Here is a 25,141-nt window from a genome sequence, read left to right as displayed (position 1 = left end):
TTGGTGTCAAGTTATTATCATGATATAAAGGCAATTGCTAATTTATTGATGAACGAAGGAGTCCCTACGCTATGTCATTGATAGCATTGATTGCCCATACCTCAGCATGCTGTGCAGCAAAAGTTGTGAAGATAAAAGCCAGGGCCAGTTCAAAATTGACCAATCCCCAAGAAAATGGTGCTTGGGCTCGTTCGGGATTTGAACCCGGGACCTCTCGCACCCAAAGCGAAAATCATACCCCTAGACCAACGAGCCACACGTTTTCAACCAGTGAATAATGTATGAAAATGAGGTTCAATCAACACTTCGATTATCTCATGAGATGTAACTTTGCTGAGAGATAATGAACATTTTTGACCCAAATAAGTTTTGAAAATGTTCTTAATACAAGATGTTGGTTGAAAATGCATGGTTATAGACTTGCACGAAAAGCAATATCACTTTTCTATAACAAAAACAATGATATGGGAACCAATATTTAATGACATTTCTAACTTGACTCACCACACACTCTAACAATCTATTGAGATGAATACAACTCAGGTCACAGGAGTCTTCGTGTATTGTCCTTATGATGGCCGACTCATCCCAGAAAAATAAAACTACCGGGCTTGGATTCCGGAATTTCTTGCATTCAAAGCGAGAACCATACCCCGAGATCAACAAGCTACATTTGTGTCCACGTAACGCATAAATACGATTACTTGTATACGAGGCTTCATGTAAAAATCATAACTTTTGAATAGTAAACTGAAAGAGAATAGCACAAGGAGTCAAGAATTTGCCCAGATTGAGTCAGGCACAAACCCTTTCAATGACGCGATTTCTTGAATTGCTTATTTTACACTAATTTAGATTTTAATCATGATATCATCATTGGTGTCAAGTTATTATCATGATTGCTAATTTATGGATGAACGAAGTAGTCCCTACGCTATGTCATTGATAGCATTGATTGCCCATACCTCAGCATGCTGTGCAGCAAAAGTTGTGAAGATAAAAGCCAGGGCCAGTTCAAAATTGACCAATCCCCAAGAAAATGGTGCTTGGGCTCGTCCGGGATTTGAACCCAGGACCTCTCGCACCCGAAGCGAACATCATACCCCTAGACCAACGAGCCACAAGTTTTCAACCAGTGAATAATGTATGAAAATGAGGTTCAATGAACACTTCGATTATCTCATGAGATGTAACTTTGCTGAGAGATAATGTACATTTTTGACCCAAATAAGTTTTGAAAATGTTCTTAATACAAGATGTTGGTTGAAAATGCATGGTTATAGACTTGCACGAAAAGCAATATCACTTTTCTATAACAAAATCAATGATATGGGAACCAATATTTAATGACATTTCTCACTTGACTCACCACACACTCTAACAATCTATTGAGATGAATACAACTCAGGTCGCAGGAGTCTTCGTGTATTGTCCTTATGATGGCCGACTCATCCCAGAAAAATAAAACTACCGGGCTTGGATTCCGGAATTTCTTGCATTCAAAGCGAGAACCCTACCCCGAGATCAACAAGCTACCTTTGTGTCCACATAACGCATAAATACGAGTACTTGTATACGAGGCTTCATGTAAAAATGATAACTTTTGAATAGTAAACTGAAAGAGAATAGCACAATGAGTCAAGAATTTGCCCAGATTGAGTCAGGCACAAACCCTTTCAATGATGCGATTTCTTGAATTGCTTATTTTTCACGAATTTTGATTTTAATCATGGTATCATCATTGGTGTCAAGTGATTATCATGATATAAAGGCAATTGCTAATTTATTGATGAACGAAGGAGTCCCTACGCTATGTCATTGATAGCATTGATTGCCCATACCTCAGCATGCTGTGCAGCAAAAGTTGTGAAGATAAAAGCCAGGGCCAGTTCAAAATTGACCAATCCCCAAGAAAATGGTGCTTGGGCTCGTCCGGGATTTGAACCCGGGACCTCTCGCACCCGAAGCGAAAATCATACCCCTAGCCCAACGAGCCACACGTTTTCAACCAGTGAATAATGTATGAAAATGAGGTTCAATCAACACTTCGATTATCTCATGAGATGTAACTTTGCTGAGAGATAATGAACATTTTTGACCCAAATAAGTTTTGAAAATGTTCTTAATATAAGATGTTGGTTGAAAATGCATGGTTATAGACTTGCACGAAAAGCAATATCACTTTTCTATAACAAAAACAATGATATGGGAACCAATATTTAATGACATTTCTAACTTGACTCACCACACACTCTAACAATCTATTGAGATGAATACAACTCAGGTCACAGGAGTCTTCATGTATTGTCCTTATGATGGCCGACTCATCCCAGAAAAATAAAACTACCGGGCTTGGATTCCGGAATTTCTTGCATTCAAAGCGAGAACCATACCCCGAGATCAACAAGCTACATTTGTGTCCACATAACGCATAAATACGAGTACTTGTATACGAGGCTTCATGTAAAAATCATAACTTTTGAATAGTAAACTGAAAGAGAATAGCACAATGAGTCAAGAATTTGCCCAGATTGAGTCAGGCACAAACCCTTTCAATGACGCGATTTCTTGAATTGCTTATTTTACACTAATTTAGATTTTAATCATGATATCATCATTGGTGTCAAGTTATTATCATGATTGCTAATTTATGGATGAACGAAGTAGTCCCTACGCTATGTCATTGATAGCATTGATTGCCCATACCTCAGCATGCTGTGCAGCAAAAGTTGTGAAGATAAAAGCCAGGGCCAGTTCAAAATTGACCAATCCCCAAGAAAATGGTGCTTGGGCTCGTCCGGGATTTGAACCCAGGACCTCTCGCACCCGAAGCGAAAATCATACCCCTAGACCAACGAGCCACAAGTTTTCAACCAGTGAATAATGTATGAAAATGAGGTTCAATGAACACTTCGATTATCTCATGAGATGTAACTTTGCTGAGAGATAATGTACATTTTTGACCCAAATAAGTTTTGAAAATGTTCTTAATACAAGATGTTGGTTGAAAATGCATGGTTATAGACTTGCACGAAAAGCAATATCACTTTTCTATAACAAAATCAATGATATGGGAACCAATATTTAATGACATTTCTCACTTGACTCACCACACACTCTAACAATCTATTGAGATGAATACAACTCAGGTCGCAGGAGTCTTCGTGTATTGTCCTTATGATGGCCGACTCATCCCAGAAAAATAAAACTACCGGGCTTGGATTCCGGAATTTCTTGCATTCAAAGCGAGAACCATACCCCGAGATCAACAAGCTACCTTTGCGTCCACATAACGCATAAATACGAGTACTTGTATACGAGGCTTCATGTAAAAATGATAACTTTTGAATAGTAAACTGAAAGAGAATAGCACAATGAGTCAAGAATTTGCCCAGATTGAGTCAGGCACAAACCCTTTCAATGATGCGATTTCTTGAATTGCTTATTTTTCACGAATTTTGATTTTAATCATGGTATCATCATTGGTGTCAAGTTATTATCATGATATAAAGGCAATTGCTAATTTATTGATGAACGAAGGAGTCCCTACGCTATGTCATTGATAGTATTGATTGTCCATACCTCAGCATGCTGTGCAGCAAAAGTTGTGAAGATAAAAGCCAGGGCTAGTTCAAAATTGACCAATCCCCAAGAAAATGGTGCTTGGGCTCATCCGGGATTTGAACCTGGGACCTTTCGCACCCGAAGAGAAAATCATGCCCCTAGACCAACGCGCCACACGTTTTCAACCAGTGAATAATGTATGAAAATGAGGTTCAATCAACACTTCGATTATCTCATGAGATGTAACTTTGCTGAGAGATAATAAACATTTTTGTCACAAATAAGTTTTAAAAATGTTCTTAATACAAGATGTTGGTTCAAAATGCATGGTTATAGACTTGCACGAAAAGCAATATCACTTTTCTATAACAAAAACAATGATATGGGAACCAATATTTAATGACATTTATAACTTGACTCACCACACACTCTAACAATCTATTGAGATGAATACAACTCAGGTCGCAGGAGTCTTCGTGTATTGTCCTTATGATGGCCGACTCATCCCAGAAAAATAAAACTACTGGGCTTGGATTCCGGAATTTCTTGCATTCAAAGCGAGAACCATACCCCGAGATCAACAAGCTACCTTTGTGTCCACATAACGCATAAATACGAGTACTTGTATACGAGGCTTCATGTAAAAATCATAACTTTTGAATAGTAAACTGAAAGAGAATAGCACAATGAATCAAGAATTTGCCCAGATTGAGTCAGGCACAAACCCTTTCAATGATGCGATTTCTTGAATTGCTTATTTTACACGAATTTTGATTTTAATCATGGTATCATCATTGGTGTCAAGATATTATCATGATTGCTAATTCATGGATGAACGAAGTAGTCCCTACGCTATGTCATTGATAGCATTGATTGCCCATACCTCAGCATGCTGTGCAGCAAAAGTTGTGAAGATAAAAGCCAGGGCCAGTTCAAAATTGACCAATCCCCAAGAAAATGGTGCTTGGGCTCGTCCGGGATTTGAACCCGGGACCTCTCGCACCCAAAGCGAGAATCATACCCCTAGACCAACGAGCCACTCATCTTCAAGCAGTGAATAATGTATGAAAATGAGGTTAAATCAACACTTCGATTATCTCATGAGATGTAACTTTGCTGAGAGATAATGAACATTTTTGACCCAAATAAGTTTTGAAAATGTTCTTAATACAAGATGTTGGTTGAAAATGCATGGTTATAGACTTGCACGAAAAGCAATATCACTTTTCTATAACAAAAACAATGATATGGGAACCAATATTTAATGACATTTCTAACTTGACTCACCACACACTCTAACAATCTATTGAGATGAATACAACTCAGGTCACAGGAGTCGTCGTGTATTGTCCTTATGATGGCCGACTCATCCCAGAAAAATAAAACTACCGGGCTTGGATTCCGGAATTTCTTGCATTCAAAGCGAGAACCATACCCCGAGATCAACAAGCTACATTTGTGTCCACATAACGCATAAATACGAGTACTTGTATACGAGGCTTCATGTAAAAATCATAACTTTTGAATAGTAAACTGAAAGAGAATAGCACAATGAGTCAAGAATTTGCCCAGATTGAGTCAGGCACAAACCCTTTCAATGACGCGATTTCTTGAATTGCTTATTTTACACTAATTTAGATTTTAATCATGATATCATCATTGGTGTCAAGTTATTATCATGATATAAAGGCAATTGCTAATTTATTGATGAACGAAGGAGTCCCTACGCTATGTCATTGATAGCATTGATTGCCCATACCTCAGCATGCTGTGCAGCAAAAGTTGTGAAGATAAAAGCCAGGGCCAGTTCAAAATTGACCAATACCCAAGAAAATGGTGCTTGGGCTCGTCCGGGATTTGAACCCGGGACCTCTCGCACCCGAAGCGAAAATCATACCCCTAGACCAACGAGCCACACGTTTTCAACCAGTGAATAATGTATGAAAATGAGGTTCAATCAACACTTCGATTATCTCATGAGATGTAACTTTGCTGAGAGATAATGAACATTTTTGACCCAAATAAGTTTTGAAAATGTTCTTAATATAAGATGTTGGTTGAAAATGCATGGTTATAGACTTGCACGAAAAGCAATATCACTTTTCTATAACAAAAACAATGATATGGGAACCAATATTTAATGACATTTCTAACTTGACTCACCACACACTCTAACAATCTATTGAGATGAATACAACTCAGGTCACAGGAGTCTTCATGTATTGTCCTTATGATGGCCGACTCATCCCAGAAAAATAAAACTACCGGGCTTGGATTCCGGAATTTCTTGCATTCAAAGCGAGAACCATACCCCGAGATCAACAAGCTACATTTGTGTCCACATAACGCATAAATACGAGTACTTGTATACGAGGCTTCATGTAAAAATCATAACTTTTGAATAGTAAACTGAAAGAGAATAGCACAATGAGTCAAGAATTTGCCCAGATTGAGTCAGGCACAAACCCTTTCAATGACGCGATTTCTTGAATTGCTTATTTTACACTAATTTAGATTTTAATCATGATATCATCATTGGTGTCAAGTTATTATCATGATTGCTAATTTATGGATGAACGAAGTAGTCCCTACGCTATGTCATTGATAGCATTGATTGCCCATACCTCAGCATGCTGTGCAGCAAAAGTTGTGAAGATAAAAGCCAGGGCCAGTTCAAAATTGACCAATCCCCAAGAAAATGGTGCTTGGGCTCGTCCGGGATTTGAACCCAGGACCTCTCGCACCCGAAGCGAAAATCATACCCCTAGACCAACGAGCCACAAGTTTTCAACCAGTGAATAATGTATGAAAATGAGGTTCAATGAACACTTCGATTATCTCATGAGATGTAACTTTGCTGAGAGATAATGTACATTTTTGACCCAAATAAGTTTTGAAAATGTTCTTAATACAAGATGTTGGTTGAAAATGCATGGTTATAGACTTGCACGAAAAGCAATATCACTTTTCTATAACAAAATCAATGATATGGGAACCAATATTTAATGACATTTCTCACTTGACTCACCACACACTCTAACAATCTATTGAGATGAATACAACTCAGGTCGCAGGAGTCTTCGTGTATTGTCCTTATGATGGCCGACTCATCCCAGAAAAATAAAACTACCGGGCTTGGATTCCGGAATTTCTTGCATTCAAAGCGAGAACCATACCCCGAGATCAACAAGCTACCTTTGCGTCCACATAACGCATAAATACGAGTACTTGTATACGAGGCTTCATGTAAAAATGATAACTTTTGAATAGTAAACTGAAAGAGAATAGCACAATGAGTCAAGAATTTGCCCAGATTGAGTCAGGCACAAACCCTTTCAATGATGCGATTTCTTGAATTGCTTATTTTTCACGAATTTTGATTTTAATCATGGTATCATCATTGGTGTCAAGTTATTATCATGATATAAAGGCAATTGCTAATTTATTGATGAACGAAGGAGTCCCTACGCTATGTCATTGATAGTATTGATTGTCCATACCTCAGCATGCTGTGCAGCAAAAGTTGTGAAGATAAAAGCCAGGGCCAGTTCAAAATTGACCAATCCCCAAGAAAATGGTGCTTGGGCTCATCCGGGATTTGAACCTGGGACCTTTCGCACCCGAAGAGAAAATCATGCCCCTAGACCAACGCGCCACACGTTTTCAACCAGTGAATAATGTATGAAAATGAGGTTCAATCAACACTTCGATTATCTCATGAGATGTAACTTTGCTGAGAGATAATAAACATTTTTGTCACAAATAAGTTTTAAAAATGTTCTTAATACAAGATGTTGGTTCAAAATGCATGGTTATAGACTTGCACGAAAAGCAATATCACTTTTCTATAACAAAAACAATGATATGGGAACCAATATTTAATGACATTTATAACTTGACTCACCACACACTCTAACAATCTATTGAGATGAATACAACTCAGGTCGCAGGAGTCTTCGTGTATTGTCCTTATGATGGCCGACTCATCCCAGAAAAATAAAACTACTGGGCTTGGATTCCGGAATTTCTTGCATTCAAAGCGAGAACCATACCCCGAGATCAACAAGCTACCTTTGTGTCCACATAACGCATAAATACGAGTACTTGTATACGAGGCTTCATGTAAAAATCATAACTTTTGAATAGTAAACTGAAAGAGAATAGCACAATGAATCAAGAATTTGCCCAGATTGAGTCAGGCACAAACCCTTTCAATGATGCGATTTCTTGAATTGCTTATTTTACACGAATTTTGATTTTAATCATGGTATCATCATTGGTGTCAAGATATTATCATGATTGCTAATTCATGGATGAACGAAGTAGTCCCTACGCTATGTCATTGATAGCATTGATTGCCCATACCTCAGCATGCTGTGCAGCAAAAGTTGTGAAGATAAAAGCCAGGGCCAGTTCAAAATTGACCAATCCCCAAGAAAATGGTGCTTGGGCTCGTCCGGGATTTGAACCCGGGACCTCTCGCACCCAAAGCGAGAATCATACCCCTAGACCAACGAGCCACTCATCTTCAAGCAGTGAATAATGTATGAAAATGAGGTTAAATCAACACTTCGATTATCTCATGAGATGTAACTTTGCTGAGAGATAATGAACATTTTTGACCCAAATAAGTTTTGAAAATGTTCTTAATACAAGATGTTGGTTGAAAATGCATGGTTATAGACTTGCACGAAAAGCAATATCACTTTTCTATAACAAAAACAATGATATGGGAACCAATATTTAATGACATTTCTAACTTGACTCACCACACACTCTAACAATCTATTGAGATGAATACAACTCAGGTCACAGGAGTCGTCGTGTATTGTCCTTATGATGGCCGACTCATCCCAGAAAAATAAAACTACCGGGCTTGGATTCCGGAATTTCTTGCATTCAAAGCGAGAACCATACCCCGAGATCAACAAGCTACATTTGTGTCCACATAACGCATAAATACGAGTACTTGTATACGAGGCTTCATGTAAAAATCATAACTTTTGAATAGTAAACTGAAAGAGAATAGCACAATGAGTCAAGAATTTGCCCAGATTGAGTCAGGCACAAACCCTTTCAATGACGCGATTTCTTGAATTGCTTATTTTACACTAATTTAGATTTTAATCATGATATCATCATTGGTGTCAAGTTATTATCATGATATAAAGGCAATTGCTAATTTATTGATGAACGAAGGAGTCCCTACGCTATGTCATTGATAGCATTGATTGCCCATACCTCAGCATGCTGTGCAGCAAAAGTTGTGAAGATAAAAGCCAGGGCCAGTTCAAAATTGACCAATACCCAAGAAAATGGTGCTTGGGCTCGTCCGGGATTTGAACCCGGGACCTCTCGCACCCGAAGCGAAAATCATACCCCTAGACCAACGAGCCACACGTTTTCAACCAGTGAATAATGTATGAAAATGAGGTTCAATCAACACTTCGATTATCTCATGAGATGTAACTTTGCTGAGAGATAATGAACATTTTTGACCCAAATAAGTTTTGAAAATGTTCTTAATACAAGATGTTGGTTGAAAATGCATGGTTATAGACTTGCACGAAAAGCAATATCACTTTTCTATAACAAAAACAATGATATGGGAACCAATATTTAATGACATTTCTAACTTGACTCACCACACACTCTAACAATCTATTGAGATGAATACAACTCAGGTCACAGGAGTCTTCGTGTATTGTCCTTATGATGGCCGACTCATCCCAGAAAAATAAAACTACCGGGCTTGGATTCCGGAATTTCTTGCATTCAAAGCGAGAACCATACCCCGAGATCAACAAGCTACATTTGTGTCCACATAACGCATAAATACGAGTACTTGTATGCGAGGCTTCATGTAAAAATCATAACTTTTGAATAGTAAACTGAAAGAGAATAGCACAATGAGTCAAGAATTTGCCCAGATTGAGTCAGGCACAAACCCTTTCAATGACGCGATTTCTTGAATTGCTTATTTTACACTAATTTAGATTTTAATCATGATATCATCATTGGTGTCAAGTTATTATCATGATATAAAGGCAATTGCTAATTTATTGATGAACGAAGGAGTCCTTACGCTATGTCATTGATAGCATTGTTTGCCCATACCTCAGCATGCTGTGCAGCAAAAGTTGTGAAGATAAAAGCCAGGGCCAGTTCAAAATTGACCAATCCCCAAGAAAATGGTGCTTGGGCTCGTCCGGGATTTGAACCCGGGACCTCTCGCACCCGAAGCAAAAATCATACCCCTAGACCAACGAGCCACACGTTTTCAACCAGTGAATAATGTATGAAAATGAGGTTAAATCAACACTTCGATTATCTCATGAGATGTAACTTTGCTGAGAGATAATGAACATTTTGACCCAAATAAGTTTTGAAAATGTTCTAAATACAAGATGTTGGTTGAAAATGCATGGTTATAGACTTGCACGAAAAGCAATATCACTTTTCTATAACAAAAACAATGATATGGGAACCAATATTTAATGACATTTCTAACTTGACTCACCACACACTCTAACAATCTATTGAGATGAATTCAACTCAGGTCACAGGAGTCTTCGTGTATTGTCCTTATGATGGCCGACTCATCCCAGAAAAATAAAACTACCGGGCTTGGATTCCGGAATTTCTTGCATTCAAAGCGAGAACCATACCCCGAGATCAACAAGCTACATTTGTGTCCACATAACGCATAAATACGAGTACTTGTATACGAGGCTTCATGTAAAAATCATAACTTTTGAATAGTAAACTGAAAGAGAATAGCACAATGAGTCAAGAATTTGCCCAGATTGAGTCAGGCACAAACCCTTTCAATGACGCGATTTCTTGAATTGCTTATTTTACACTAATTTAGATTTTAATCATGATATCATCATTGGTGTCAAGTTATTATCATGATATAAAGGCAATTGCTAATTTATTGATGAACGAAGGAGTCCCTACGCTATGTCATTGATAGTATTGATTGTCCATACCTCAGCATGCTGTGCAGCAAAAGTTGTGAAGATAAAAGCCAGGGCCAGTTCAAAATTGACCAATCCGCCAAGAAAATGGTGCTTGGGCTCGTCCGTGATTTGAACCTGGGACCTTTCGCACCCGAAGAGAAAATCATGCCCCTAGACCAACGAGCCACACGTTTTCAACCAGTGAATAATGTATGAAAATGAGGTTCAATCAACACTTCGATTATCTCATGAGATGTAACTTTGCTGAGAGATAATAAACATTTTTGTCACAAATAAGTTTTAAAAATGTTCTTAATACAAGATGTTGGTTCAAAATGCATGGTTATAGACTTGCACGAAAAGCAATATCACTTTTCTATAACAAAAACAATGATATGGGAACCAATATTTAATGACATTTATAACTTGACTCACCACACACTCTAACAATCTATTGAGATGAATACAACTCAGGTCGCAGGAGTCTTCGTGTATTGTCCTTATGATGGCCGACTCATCCCAGAAAAATAAAACTACCGAGCTTGGATTCGGGAATTTCTTGCATTCAAAGCGAGAACCATACCCCGAGATCAACAAGCTACCTTTGTGTCCACATAACGCATAAATACGAGTACTTGTATACGAGGCTTCATGTAATAATCATAACTTTTGAATAGTAAACTGAAAGAGAATAGCACAATGAGTCAAGAATTTGCCCAGATTGAGTCAGGCACAAACCCTTTCAATGACGCGATTTCTTGAATTGCTTATTTTACACAAATTTTGATTTTAATCATGGTATCATCATTGGTGTCAAGATATTATCATGATTGCTAATTTATTGATGAACGAAGTAGTCCTTACGCTATGTCATTGATAGCATTGTTTGCCCATACCTCAGCATGCTGTGCAGCAAAAGTTGTGAAGATTAAAGCCAGGGCCAGTTCAAAATTGACCAATCCCCAAGAAAATGGTGCTTGGGCTCGTCCGGGATTTGAACCCGGGACCTCTCGCACCCGAAGCGAAAATCATACCCCTAGACCAACGAGCCACACGTTTTCAACCAGTGAATAATGTATGAAAATGAGGTTAAATCAACACTTCGATTATCTCATGAGATGTAACTTTGCTGAGAGATAATGAACATTTTTGACCCAAATAAGTTTTGAAAATGTTCTTAATACAAGATGTTGGTTGAAAATGCATGGTTATAGACTTGCACGAAAAGCAATATCACTTTTCTATAACAAAAACAATGATATGGGAACCAATATTTAATGACATTTCTAACTTGACTCACCACACACTCTAACAATCTATTGAGATGAATACAACTCAGGTCACAGGAGTCTTCGTGTATTGTCCTTATGATGGCCGACTCATCCCAGAAAAATAAAACTACCGGGCTTGGATTCCGGAATTTCTTGCATTCAAAGCGAGAACCATACCCCGAGATCAACAAGCTACATTTGTGTCCACATAACGCATAAATACGAGTACTTGTATACGAGGCTTCATGTAAAAATGATAACTTTTGAATAGTAAACTGAAAGAGAATAGCACAATGAGTCAAGAATTTGCCCAGATTGAGTCAGGCACAAACCCTTTCAATGACGCGATTTCTTGAATTGCTTATTTTACACTAATTTAGATTTTAATCATGATATCATCATTGGTGTCAAGTTATTATCATGATATAAAGGCAATTGCTAATTTATTGATGAACGAAGGAGTCCCTACGCTATGTCATTGATAGTATTGATTGTCCATATGTTGTATATGTTGGGTATGAAAATTTTGATGTGTTGTATGCGTGCGTGGGTGAAATTATTATGTTGTATATGTGGGTTATGAATATTCAGTGAAAATAATAATAATCAAATGAAATTTGGCCAAATGTGTAATTATCCGGAAATATGTTAATTGATGTAATTATGCACATTTAATTATGCCAATTCGAGAGGTAATCGTAGTAATTATGCGAGTGGGTGTAATTATGATAATGCAAGTCGTTATGATAACCAGACCCCGCCTCGGTGACGAGGGTGGGTTATCGATCGGAATAAGGCAATTAATCGTATGCAGTTATGCAGGTGTGGTGTAAGTATGCAAGATTAACTTTAGATTAACTCGGCATCGTTGTCTAGGTTCGTCTCATTCTCGCTTATCTTTAGGTCCCCGGTTCACCCCGTTATCGCTTTAACATTTACTGAGTATGTGTTAGTGTGTTTATTAAGGTCACCAAGTTCAGATCTCAACGCAGAAGCAGATCTTATGCATAAATTTCAGGAAAGAATCACACAACCACTTCTGTATTAATCAATTTATTACTAATTCAACCTCAACTATGATATAGTATGCGAACTCTCAATCCCGGAACGTCAATACGGCATCAATACAGTATCATCAACGATTGTCTGATTTCACTTTGACAACGGCACATGGATCCCGCATAACGCGATGGTTGTTAGTGAGAGAGAGAGTCGTTAAAACATGCAAATACTATGCTAAGAAAAACCTTAACGTTAATGAATGATTACTCAATATTGTTCACGCAGTACCGCCCTCCTTATTGATCATCCGCAACCCTTATCACGTTGTTAGCACCTTGGGTCACGGGACAGTTGAACATTCTGTGGAGGATGCGAGTACGTGCGGCGATTATGACTGAAAGATACTTGAAAGATTATACGGTGATAAAAACACAATCAAAAACAGTTATTATTCTTAAAGGCACCAATCTCAACAGATACATCAGCAGGTTATCTGACAACAGAATGGCTCGGAGTAAAGGCCTGCGACGGCGCTCCTTTTCCGAAGATCGTTATCTTATACAGAGTTTACTAATTGGGGACCAGATCACCTGTTAAGGATCTGGTGGGCCACCACTCCCCACGTGAGCGTGGCTCGGCGGAAGGAGGTGCCAAGAATCAATTCGTATTGATGGATCTGCTGAGAATTTATGCGATTAAGAGTACAGCCCACTAAATATTAAAGATAATATCACGAATACTCTTATAAACGACGGATGGCCATCACTCGGTCTCGAGTGTTTCTTCACAGCCACGGATGGCTTATGGGTTCGAGTGTGTTTGAGTGGTAAGAGTGGTCTTGAATAGTCAATGTTCGGAGTCAGTTCTTTATGTCAAACAGACGCCTGGTGGTCGTGTGGTGAGGGGGCGGTGCGCGTCATACGTATTAGTCGCTCCTCTGTCGCCGTGGGGAATTTGGTTTGGATGCTCGGTCGGTAGGTGGCGCCCACAGCTCGCTCCTGGCGTGCAGTGTTGGGTCGTCACCTCGTCGCCAAACCGCGACGCTGGCGGCCAGCAGAGGGACCTCCGACTCGGCAGAGGTTGGCCGAGTTGAGCTGTCAAGCGGGTCTTGCCCGCCTGCAGAGGAGACGGGGAGCCGCTTGAGTCGAGCCCCGAGAGCCGGCTGAACTCGGCTGAGTCCCAGAAGCTGAAGAGTCGAGCCGACCCGTTGGTCGCAGCTCGCCCTTGAGTCGACCCGCTCGGTCAACTCCTGAGCCGACCCACTGGTCGAGCTCGGCTGGTGAGTTGACACTCCTGGTCGAACTGATTTCCAATGCTCAGGGTCCTTTCTTTTATGCCGAAAAATCCCTTTGGGTCCTGCCCACAAGGCGGGGTTTTCTTTTGATTTACTGTGTCAGGATCTGTCCGTGGGTAGGTGTGTTCATGTGTGTGTCCGTACGTCCGTGTGTCCTTGTGTGCATCACCCACGGCATATTCCGTTGTCATACTCCCTCCATAAAATCCATGAGCAAACAATCAGATGTTACAAATTGCCTCGAAGTCGTCTCTCTGTCTGGGTGCAATATTATCTCTTGTCTGGCCTTCTTCATGAACCAAAACACAGACGTTACAAATCGTCTCACAGGCGTCTCTGTCCGTGTTGCACGACCTGGAGGGAGGGGCACACTCCCTCCGATCCTCACAGCACACAAAGACATGGTTAAAAAGTTTTAAATTAACATTTGTCCCTTACCATTTCCCAGTTATGATTCTGTATGTAGCCTAAGGTGTGTCGTTTCCCATCGTGGTGCTTGACCCAAGTGGAGGTGCCTCCCCGAGCACATACACACTCCCATCCCGCGCTGCGGGGATACAAAGACGGCCGGGATCTCCCTTTCTCTCCGACCCTGGGTTTAACATCGCTCTTTTATTATGTATTTTATTTCGACCTGGTGGTGATTTATCCCGCTATCCTGGCTTTTCATAAGTTTTACTTTTGTCTTTTCATGCATAGGCTTATTATTATTAATTTATTTCCGATATCTTAGGTTAAGGGGTAAGTTTCTTGATCCTAGGAATTCGTATTCCTTGGTGTCTGCATGGTTATATAAGCGGAATATAGTTGACGGTGAATAGCGTTAACATTGATGTTATGTACGATATTATGTATTGTGATGTCTTTAACTTAACTTGTTGGTCGGCTTTACTGACATGAAGTTGCATTTCATAGCCTCGCAGTCTTTGCCTCACTCTGTCTCTGCTCGCCGTTGTTGTTGCTGTCCAGCTGACGCCGTTAACTCAAGGCCTCATTAATTTCCGTCACTCCTTGTAGGTGAGGGCGGTTGAACCTTGGAGTCAGTTCTGGTTTTTGTCTGCTTGCTTCTTCTGATGTCCCCTGACCCCGGGAGTTATTATTCCTACTTTTATGGCCTGTCGAAGCCCGACTCGCTGTTGCTGGGCTGGTGTCGCTGGGTTGGTGTCGTTCCCGGCTTTTGCTTACGTTTGCAGTTCGCCGTGCTCTTAATTTCCTTCCCTCTTCAACCTTATATCGACTATTCGCTCCTGTCTGGGTGCGATTCAATTTTGACTTAGGAAGGTTCTGATTGTCATATGCTTTGGGTCGAGTTGTATATTAAAGTATGGAAATAACATTTCATATTGACTTAATGATGGTGATGGTTCAGTAGGCGTAACTTGTGGCCTGGTTTAATTGGAGTGGGTGTGAATATCGATAACTTTAGCCTATCCTGTTGTTAAATTCCGACTTTAACGTTACTTTAATAGCAATACAGAATTATTGAGCTTTTTGACTTAACTAGGCGAACGCGAACTCCTGGTGACCCCCGCAGCCTCGCTGTTCAGCTGAGCCTGCAGCCTTGAGAGAGAGACAACACTCTTATTCGTCTCACTGTGGTCATCCAACTTTCTGCTCTGGGAGTGTTATTCTTAATTTCAGGTCAAAGGCCCCCTCACGTTCAGCCGTGCAGGGTTGTTAATCAGCTCCCTCCCCTGTGCACACAGCGTTGCTGACCCACTTCATTTGACCACTCACCCTGGATTTAATAATTTAATTCCTTAAAACCATGCAGGATGGTTGGCTTTTTGCCTTAATTATGTCTGGCTGACTCTCCCACTGTCTCTGCCGCCTGCACGGGTGACATATGCCCGTTCATCAGGCCCCCTCCTTCCTTGAAGCAAGGTTGCAAATTCTGCCATCCTAGCCCTCCTCCAGTCCATTACTTAGTGACACCTGGTGTTTTGCAGTCTGCTGTGCTTTGGTGTGTTTTCATTCATTATATAAAAACAAGTAAAAAGATAATATATAAAAATATCATCAAATATTATTAATATCAATTTTGGAAGAAGGCTAATACACAACATTCCGCCCTTTTAAAAATGGCCAGTGGTCAAATGGCCACGGGTTATTTTTAAAAAAAATGTATACCCTTCTTCCATCATGAACCATCGATTGTCCTCAAGTTTTGCTGCTATTTCCTTACAACGCGCGCGTACGTGTCACAACTTAACATGATTATATGTGACAAGAGAGGAAAAAAAAAATTCTAAAGGAAGGTAAAACGATAAGGGAGGGAGAAATTATTCTATTGACTACGTGTTATAGGAGATATCGTTAAAAAGATAGTTTCTATGGTGATTCTTGGGTGGCATCATCAGGCCTTGGCTCCCTTCTAGCTTGGCAAGGTACGTTAGCAGGAGCGTGAGCAGGAGGGCTGCCATTTCCTGGAAAACATGTTACACATTATCGTAGTGTGATATGCCCATTAGTTTAGTTCCCCCCCCCTTTTCCACCTTTATTCCTCATCTTGCTCCACCAGCACAGGGTACGGTTTGATTTGGTTGATGTGCACCCACTTGTATTGCTGCTCTCTTCCTGTCTTTGTGATTTTTAGCTGATATACTACTGGGGACATTTTGTCAACCACCTCGTGTGGTCCTGTCCAGGAAGGTAGGAATTTCCTGCACTTCTGTTTTCTTTTCTCGTAATTGAGGTACCACACCTGGTCTCCTAGCTGGTATTCTGCGTGGCTGGCTTTTTGGTCATAGTATGCTTTGCTCCCCTGAGCCTCTACTTGCAACTGGTCCCTGACCATAGCGAATGTGCTCTGTAGGTGACTATTGAGTCCCGTCAGGTATTCAGTTGGCGTCATTGCCGTTGGGGTCTCGTCCTCTGCTGGGACATATAACAGGTGTACTGGGAGGGTCATTAGCCTCCCTGTCATGATCTCGAAGGGTGTCCTGCCTGTAGCTCGGTTGGGTGTGGCTCGCATGGCCATCAAGACTAGGGGTAGTTTCGTATCCCAGTCGCGGCCCGTGGTAGACACATATTTCTTTAGGAGGCTCACGATGGTCCTGTTGGCTCTTTCCACCTGTCCTGAGGATTGTGGATGGTATGCGACATGTAATTGTCTTTTTACTCCCAACATCTTCCACACTTCTGTGATAACCTCGGCTGTGAAGTGGCTTCCTTTGTCTGAATCGATCGTTGACGGTAGACCCCATCTACTGAATATTTGGTTGATCAGTAGGATAGCGGTCGTTTCCGCGGTGTTGTTGGGTGCTGGTAAACACTCTGTCCATTTAGAGAATGCACAGGTCACAGTTAGCATGTACTTGTTCCCTTTGGTTGATCGGTTGACAGGTCCTATCCAATCGATTTGTAGGTTGGACCAAGGATAATCTGTTCCCCTCCTCTGTAGGGGTGCCCTATGCTGTGAGGTCGTTGGCTGGTACTTACAACACACGAGACAGTTGGACACATGTTTGTGTATGTCTTCCCCCATTTTTGGCCAGTAGGCCACCTGTCGCAGCATCTGTCCCGTATTCACCTCGCATCGGTGGCCGCTGCACGGTTCATTGTGGGCGTGTTGTAACATTATTTCTCGATATTGAGAGGGGACTACCCATCTAGGTCGACCGTCTTTTTCGTTTGTGTATACCAGTAGCCCTTTTCGCATTGAGAACCTTTTGATTTGGCTATGCATGATCTCGAGCTCTTTATTGTCATTCAAGTTGTCAGTAGTGATTGGTTTTCCTGCTGGATCTTGGATATGATCGGCGAGTGTCTTTAGTGTTTCGTCCTCTTGTTGCATTCTGATCAGGTCTTCGGAAGGCTGGGCACTGTTCAATTGGGCTCTGGTTCCAGCTTCTGCCGGGTTCTTCCCACTTCTTGTGACCAGTCTTATCACGGCGATGTCTTGGTTCGTCGACTCTTGTTGTCCGTCTCTGTCGGTTTGGTCTTCTAGCTTCCACGGGGTGCCTTCCAGGCTTCCCACTTTTGCTATGTCATCTGCTTGGTCGTTCCCAGTTTTCTCTTGACCAGGTATCTTGGAGTGCCCTTTGACTTTCTTCCAAAATATCTTCATATCCTTGTTCTGAACCATCTTATCTATGGCCTCGAATAGTTCTCGATGGTGAATTGGTTTATTCCTATGGTTCTTCATCTCGTTTTTTTTCCATATGGGTAGGTGGTGCAGGAAGCTGTGCTGTACGTAGTTGGAATCAGTGCACACCACCATGGTCCGTATTTGGTTATCGGATGCCATTTGGACAGCGATGTGTACCCCGACCAACTCTGCATACTGGTTTGACTTTGGTCCCAGCTGAAATCCCTCTTGAATCCCTGTGAGTGGGCCAGTTTCCCAAATGACTCCTGACCCAGCGTGAAGCTTGTTCTCCTTCATCTTGGAGCATCCATCGATGTATACCACTGGTAGGTCGGCACATGTTTCCTTCCTGAAGGGCAAGTACCTGTTGTCCTCCGGAGGTATCTTTACGTCCTCTGCTTCTACGCTGTCAAAGGTACAATCATGTAAATCGGCAAGACCTTGGGCCATTGGACTTTTCTTGTTTTTTGCGTATTTCACTGTGATTGGTAGGCCTTGGAGTGTCAGTGCCCAGCTGGCTATTCGGCTGCTGGTTACGCGGCCCTCTCGAATCTTCTTACTGTTGAGGTATGCCAAGGATTCATGATTCGTTTCCAGGATGATCTTCTCTCCGTTTAACAAGTTCCGAAAATGTTGTATGGCCCAGATGTTTCCAAATATCGCCTTCTCACACTCGGAGAACTTCATCTCCACTCCCCGGAGGGCTTTGCTGGCATAGGCAATAACTCGTTTCTCTGCTTCCTGTCTCTGGTACAGTACCGAGCTGATACTATGATCTGAGTATGCGGTCTCCAGGTAGTATTCTTTCCCTTTCTCTGGGTATGCTAGGCAGGATGCCTCTGTGATCTGTCGTTTTAATTCTTTTTCTGCGGCTTCCTGTTCCTGTCCCCACTCCCATGGTTCGTCTTTTTGCAGTAGTTTGACTAAGGGTCGAACGATTCCTGCGTAGTCGTCCACGAACTGTCGAAGGTAGTTGCAAATCCCTAAGAAGCTCCGAAGGGTCGTGACTGTGGTGGGCGATTTGAGTGCGAGGAGGGCTCCAAGTCTTTTGGTTTGGGGTAACAGTCCCTCAGTGCCGACCTGGAGCCCGAGGTAGTCCACCCTCTTGCGTGCCCACTGTCCTTTTTGTATTGAAATCTCTGCGCCTGCTTCCTTTAACTGCTCGAGGGTATGCTGGAGGCTCTCGAGGTGTTCTTCCCAGGAGGAGTCCTTGACCAGTATATCGTCGACATAGACGATGGTACCTCGCTCTTTTGCGTCGTCCATTGCCTTGTGTAGGAATATGTTAAAGTCCGCAGGTGAATTTGAGTATCCAAATGGACATCGGTTCCAAGTATACTGTATTCCATTGAATGTAAATGCCAACTTGTATTGATCCGCTTCTTTCACGGGCATGGTCCAGAAGCCATTTGATAGATCCATGGTGGTGAGAATTTTTGCGCCTTTTATTTGGTTGATATTCTGGTCGATTTCTGCCATTGGCCATCGAGATAGGGGAACCGTTTTGTTGAGTTGCCTATAGTCGATGGTGAGTCGCCACTTGCCTGTGGGTTTCAATACAGGCCAAATCGGTGAGTTGTAGGTTGAGTTGCATTCTCGAATTATATTCTTCTTGAGTAGGTTCTCCAAGGTTTCTTGGATTGATTCGTAGGCAGCCAGTGGAATCTTGTATTGTTTCACATATACCGCTGGCGCTCCTTCCAGTGTGGGAATAGATACCACGTGTAGGTCGGTTTTGCCGCAATCATAGGGGTCTTCTGAGAACAGGGAGTGGTATTTGTGGAGCAGTTGACGAAGCTCATTTCGTTGAGTGTCGTTCTCGAGGGCGTCTGCTGCTTCAATTTGTTGTTCGATTTGTTCTTCTATTAGGGAGACTCCTTGTCCTGGGTCTGGGTCCAAGGCCTTCGTGGTTTCGGGCGGCTCGGTTGAAAGTTCCTTTTGCGTTACTATCGGTTGAGTTGCCTTGGCTTCATCCGAGGGTAATACGCTCTTGCCCTCGTGTTCTCCTTCATCAGTTTGCAGTTCGTCGGTTTGGCCTCCAGGGGGCGGTATATACTCCATGAGGGGACGGTCATTTGGTGATACTGACTCTAAGTCGGCTTCCTTTCGGTCTTCTCTCAGTCTGTTAGTCATTAGCTGAGTGACCCGAACTCCTGCTGGGAGCTCGTCTTCGTTCCTGGTTGTCGTTGATAGGTCGTTGAGCTCTTGTGTTATCACTTGGATTCCCGTGGAGTCTCTCATAACGTCTTCATCTTCTGAGTCCCTTTGTTGCTCCGGCATTGACTGTGCCCAAATTTGTCGGGATTCAAGGTTCATAATGGGTTTCAGGCGATTCAGTAGTTCTATCCCAATGATCAACTCTTTTCCGGGGCTCCGTACGACATATAGGGGATGGTTCATGTTGATTTTGTTGAACGTCAACTTCGTCATAACTTTGCCCAATGGTCGCATGTGGGTCCCTTCACATCCTGAGTAGGTAAGGTTACTTGGCATCATCTGTAGTGTTTCATTCTTCCTCTGGAGGGCAGTCTGGAGTTCGTCAAATAATTCTCTGGATATCATGGATATTTCTGCTCCAGTATCACAAAGGCCCTGGCTGGTCAGGGTATCTTGCAGTATTACTTCCACGTGGACTCGTCCGACTGGTCCTACGGGAATCAATTCCCCCAGATGGTACCCTTTTCCCTCTGGTACCACTTCGGTGATTGCTTCGGGGCTTCTTGTCTTCCCTACGTTCACTTGGGCTACCTTTGCGCTGGGTGTGTCCTCCTCCTGTGTGGGTATAGTTGGTATTCTTCCCTTTGCTATTTGCATGGGAGTCTTCATACTCCCTAGGAGCTCTTTTTCCATCCTAATGTGGTGAGCATATCGATTCCTGTTAGCTAACGGTGGTCTATGCTCTATTGTTAGTGGAGGCGGCAGTGGGGGACGATATGGTGACTGGTTTAATGGGCGTCGGCCTCCGCGGGGTAGGTATGGCCCGTCACTCGCTCTTCCTCCTCCATAATTCCAGCCTCCGCCCTCTCCTGCATTCCATGGTGGTGGCGGCTGTGGGTGCCAGGTTCCCCTTGACTCGTCCCTCCCCCCACGTGGAACGTTGTTCAGCGTGTTGTAGACGGGTGTTGATTCTATTGGGTTAGGCGCCCTCTCCTGGGGGAATTCATGTCCACCCCGTGTGGCGCTAATATTATTCCTTGGAGATTCGCTTCCCTCCAGATCGAGGCATTCTTTATCTCTGGTGACGATGTGGGTTTTGGCTATGCTAGTGGTTTTCCGTCCGTTCACCCAGGCCGTGTGGGCCTTGCTTTCAATCTGGCGTAGGGAGGCAGTCTCGGGGTCCAACATCATTCCTACTATTCTCACTATTTCAGGTCTCAATGATTGAAAGAACATCACTTTTAAAACTGTCTTATCTCCCTGGGCATTGTCCCCGTCTCCTGCGTAATATGCTTTCTTAAGGCGTAGGAGATAATCTCGTGGGTCTTCGTCTACTCGCTGGGTCATCAACTTTGCCGCGTTCAATCCTTCGGATAGTGTGAAGTATTCCCCAAATCTCTTAACTACTGCTCGGCTCAATTGTTTAAAGTCACTCTTCACCCTATTTGGCAGGGAGGCTACCCATGGTCTGGCGGGTTCATGTAGGCTCCTTGATAATAAACATGCCTTTTCTGCTGATTTACCCAGACCCCGGATCTTAGCCTCCTGTTCTACCGTAGCTATGTAAGTGTGTATGTCCCTGTTCTTGTTATGTGGATCGAAGTAGGGAATTCTCACGAGTGCTTTGTCCATTAGTTTTAGTGTCTTACTGTTAAAAGTGTGTTGTTCGTCATCAGTGGTGTCGGTTCCTGAGGAGTGCTCACTTGAGCTACCCTTGTCTCCACTATCCCTGTTGTCATGTTTCCCGTGTCTGTGTCTCTTGTTTTCCTTATGTGGGTCTTGTGATTCGTGTTTGTGGGTTGGTGTGCGTGATCTCCTTGAGCGGTGTCTATGTGGTGAGTGTTTTTGTCCTTGACCTTCATGCTGCCTACTACGTGTGTGGTGCCTGCTAGGTGAGGTGTTGTATTTACGTTTGTCTCGTGCTTCATGGTTATCGGGATTCCTGTCTCTGTCATCTGTGGTGCGGGTGATTTTGCGTGGGTGATATTTACGTGTCATGCGTCCCTCTGGTGAACTCTCTCTGTTACCCCTGTCGTGTTGATAATGTTTACGTGAGGTGCGTCTCTCTGGTGAGCTGTGTCTGTCATCTGCATCATGTCGGTCATGTTTGCGTGAGGTGTGTCTCTCTGATGAGCGGTGTCTGTCATCTGCATCATGTCGGTCATGTTTGCGTGAGGTGTGTCTCTCTGGTGAGCTTTGTCTGTCATGTTTACGTGAGGTGCGTCTCTCTGGTGAGCTGTGTCTGTCATCTGCATCATGTCGGTCATGTTTGCGTGAGGTGTGTCTCTCTGGTGAGCTGTGTCTGTCATGTTTACGTGAGGTGCGTCTCTCTGGTGAGCTGTGTCTGTCATCTGCATCATGTCGGTCATGTTTGCGTGAGGTGTGTCTCTCTGGTGAGCTGTGTCTGTCATGTTTGCGTGAGGTGTGTCTCTCTGGTGAGCTGTGTCTGTCATCTGTGTCATGTTGGTCGTGTTTGTGCGAGGTGCGTTTCTCTGGTGAGCTGTCCCTGTCATCTGCATCATGTCGGTCATACTTGCGTAGCGTGCGTCTGCCTGGTGTGCTGTTTATGTCATGTTTCCCGTCTTGCACCAGCTCCGCCCTTTTCCGCCCTATCATTACAGTGTATCCTGATGACTTAGGGTTAATTATTTGTCTCTCTCTAACGTTGGTGTGGTCGGCCTCATGTTTTCCCGTTTGTATTATTATTTCCTCTTCTCTCTCCTCGATTTGCGAGGGTGTTACTTCATCAAAATTGCTTTGCACAGTAGCCATACTCATTGTGGGATCTGGCCCTGGGCTACGTCCACGTGGCTCGGAGTGTGGTAAATTGTTACTCCCGTATGTGTTCTGTGTATCAGCGTCTGGGTGTTTCACTGGTGCATTTAGTGCGGATTCTTTCTCTCTCATGAGGGCGTGCAGACGCTCTACCTGCACCATTAAGGACAGTTTCTCTTGTCTTTCCCTTTCAAATTTTTCCTCATTCCATAATCTTTCTCTGTCTGTCTGTGCGAGGAGATACGAGTCTACCCTCGCTATTTCTGCAATTTTTACGTCACGTTTGGCTTTGCCACATTTCATCACGTCCTTAAGTAGTTTCCTTCTATGGGCTTTAACATCTTCTGTATGGCACCCCTCCCATATATCTCTCTGCTCCGTCTGCTGGCTAGCAGTCCGTCCAGTACGTTTTAACACAAATTCCCGATATTGTTTTTCCATAGATTCCATCTCCTCCTCAGAGGTCCACTCTGTATCAGTGTTATGCGTTGGTGTGTCAACCTCAGAACGTTGTGGATCCTGCGCCATCTCTATTACGTAGTGTGGTTAATAGACTTAAGAGTGTATCTTAATTCTAACATCTCATGTGCGGCGTGAGTTACTCTAGAATTCCCCTTCAGCGCACATATAAACAATTGTATCACAGGATGCGTCAGTTCAACTCGAGCAAATAATTTCAGCCCAGCTGTCTTTGTTATACTCTGCTACTCTGGTATTTCCCTTCAGAGCGCGTGTATACCCCCGTTTATAATCACAAGGCAACGTTAGTTCACACCACTTTGATTAACACAACAGTGATTCGTTCCTGAATTCATGCACAAACTGTCTGCGAGAGATCCCGGGCGACGCCCCCATTATGTTGTATATGTTGGGTATGAAAATTTTGATGTGTTGTATGCGTGCGTGGGTGAAATTATTATGTTGTATATGTGGGTTATGAATATTCAGTGAAAATAATAATAATCAAATGAAATTTGGCCAAATGTGTAATTATCCGGAAATATGTTAATTGATGTAATTATGCACATTTAATTATGCCAATTCGAGAGGTAATCGTAGTAATTATGCGAGTGGGTGTAATTATGATAATGCAAGTCGTTATGATAACCAGACCCCGCCTCGGTGATGAGGGTGGGTTATCGATCGGAATAAGGCAATTAATCGTATGCAGTTATGCAGGTGTGGTGTAAGTATGCAAGATTAACTTTAGATTAACTCGGCATCGTTGTCTAGGTTCGTCTCATTCTCGCTTATCTTTAGGTCCCCGGTTCACCCCGTTATCGCTTTAACATTTACTGAGTATGTGTTAGTGTGTTTATTAAGGTCACCAAGTTCAGATCTCAACGCAGAAGCAGATCTTATGCATAAATTTCAGGAAAGAATCACACAACCACTTCTGTATTAATCAATTTATTACTAATTCAACCTCAACTATGATATAGTATGCGAACTCTCAATCCCGGAACGTCAATACGGCATCAATACAGTATCATCAACGATTGTCTGATTTCACTTTGACAACGGCACATGGATCCCGCATAACGCGATGGTTGTTAGTGAGAGAGAGAGTCGTTAAAACATGCAAATACTATGCTAAGAAAAACCTTAACGTTAATGAATGATTACTCAATATTGTTCACGCAGTACCGCCCTCCTTATTGATCATCCGCAACCCTTATCACGTTGTTAGCACCTTGGGTCACGGGACAGTTGAACATTCTGTGGAGGATGCGAGTACGTGCGGCGATTATGACTGAAAGATACTTGAAAGATTATACGGTGATAAAAACACAATCAAAAACAGTTATTATTCTTAAAGGCACCAATCTCAACAGATACATCAGCAGGTTATCTGACAACAGAATGGCTCGGAGTAAAGGCCTGCGACGGCGCTCCTTTTCCGAAGATCGTTATCTTATACAGAGTTTACTAATTGGGGACCAGATCACCTGTTAAGGATCTGGTGGGCCACCACTCCCCACGTGAGCGTGGCTCGGCGGAAGGAGGTGCCAAGAATCAATTCGTA

The 25,141-nt window shown here is 42.5% G+C and overlaps 11 non-coding genes across 11 annotated transcripts; all 11 read right to left on the bottom strand.

Moving 5' to 3' along the window:
• Positions 1-183: 183 nt before the first annotated feature.
• Positions 184-255, bottom strand: TRNAP-UGG (transfer RNA proline (anticodon UGG)). The gene has a single exon. It is a non-coding gene; the product is annotated as a tRNA-Pro (tRNA).
• A 793-nt stretch (positions 256-1,048) lies between these two features.
• Positions 1,049-1,120, bottom strand: TRNAP-CGG (transfer RNA proline (anticodon CGG)). The gene has a single exon. It is a non-coding gene; the product is annotated as a tRNA-Pro (tRNA).
• Positions 1,121-1,924: 804 nt separating this feature from the next.
• TRNAP-CGG (transfer RNA proline (anticodon CGG)) lies at positions 1,925-1,996 on the bottom strand. The gene has a single exon. It is a non-coding gene; the product is annotated as a tRNA-Pro (tRNA).
• Positions 1,997-2,789: 793 nt separating this feature from the next.
• TRNAP-CGG (transfer RNA proline (anticodon CGG)) lies at positions 2,790-2,861 on the bottom strand. Its single transcript has one exon. It is a non-coding gene; the product is annotated as a tRNA-Pro (tRNA).
• A 1,669-nt stretch (positions 2,862-4,530) lies between these two features.
• Positions 4,531-4,602, bottom strand: TRNAP-UGG (transfer RNA proline (anticodon UGG)). Its single transcript has one exon. It is a non-coding gene; the product is annotated as a tRNA-Pro (tRNA).
• An 804-nt stretch (positions 4,603-5,406) lies between these two features.
• TRNAP-CGG (transfer RNA proline (anticodon CGG)) lies at positions 5,407-5,478 on the bottom strand. The gene has a single exon. It is a non-coding gene; the product is annotated as a tRNA-Pro (tRNA).
• Positions 5,479-6,271: 793 nt separating this feature from the next.
• On the bottom strand, positions 6,272-6,343 carry TRNAP-CGG (transfer RNA proline (anticodon CGG)). Its single transcript has one exon. It is a non-coding gene; the product is annotated as a tRNA-Pro (tRNA).
• A 1,669-nt stretch (positions 6,344-8,012) lies between these two features.
• TRNAP-UGG (transfer RNA proline (anticodon UGG)) lies at positions 8,013-8,084 on the bottom strand. The gene has a single exon. It is a non-coding gene; the product is annotated as a tRNA-Pro (tRNA).
• Positions 8,085-8,888: 804 nt separating this feature from the next.
• On the bottom strand, positions 8,889-8,960 carry TRNAP-CGG (transfer RNA proline (anticodon CGG)). Its single transcript has one exon. It is a non-coding gene; the product is annotated as a tRNA-Pro (tRNA).
• Positions 8,961-9,764: 804 nt separating this feature from the next.
• Positions 9,765-9,836, bottom strand: TRNAP-CGG (transfer RNA proline (anticodon CGG)). The gene has a single exon. It is a non-coding gene; the product is annotated as a tRNA-Pro (tRNA).
• Positions 9,837-11,505: 1,669 nt separating this feature from the next.
• On the bottom strand, positions 11,506-11,577 carry TRNAP-CGG (transfer RNA proline (anticodon CGG)). The gene has a single exon. It is a non-coding gene; the product is annotated as a tRNA-Pro (tRNA).
• Positions 11,578-25,141: the final 13,564 nt, after the last annotated feature.

This window comes from Lampetra fluviatilis, chromosome 24 (assembly GCF_964198595.1).
Source record: "Lampetra fluviatilis chromosome 24, kcLamFluv1.1, whole genome shotgun sequence".
NCBI classification, from domain to species: Eukaryota; Metazoa; Chordata; class Hyperoartia; order Petromyzontiformes; family Petromyzontidae; genus Lampetra; species Lampetra fluviatilis.
Note: the sequence above shows the minus strand (reverse complement) of the source record. Positions and strands in the feature narration are given on the sequence as shown.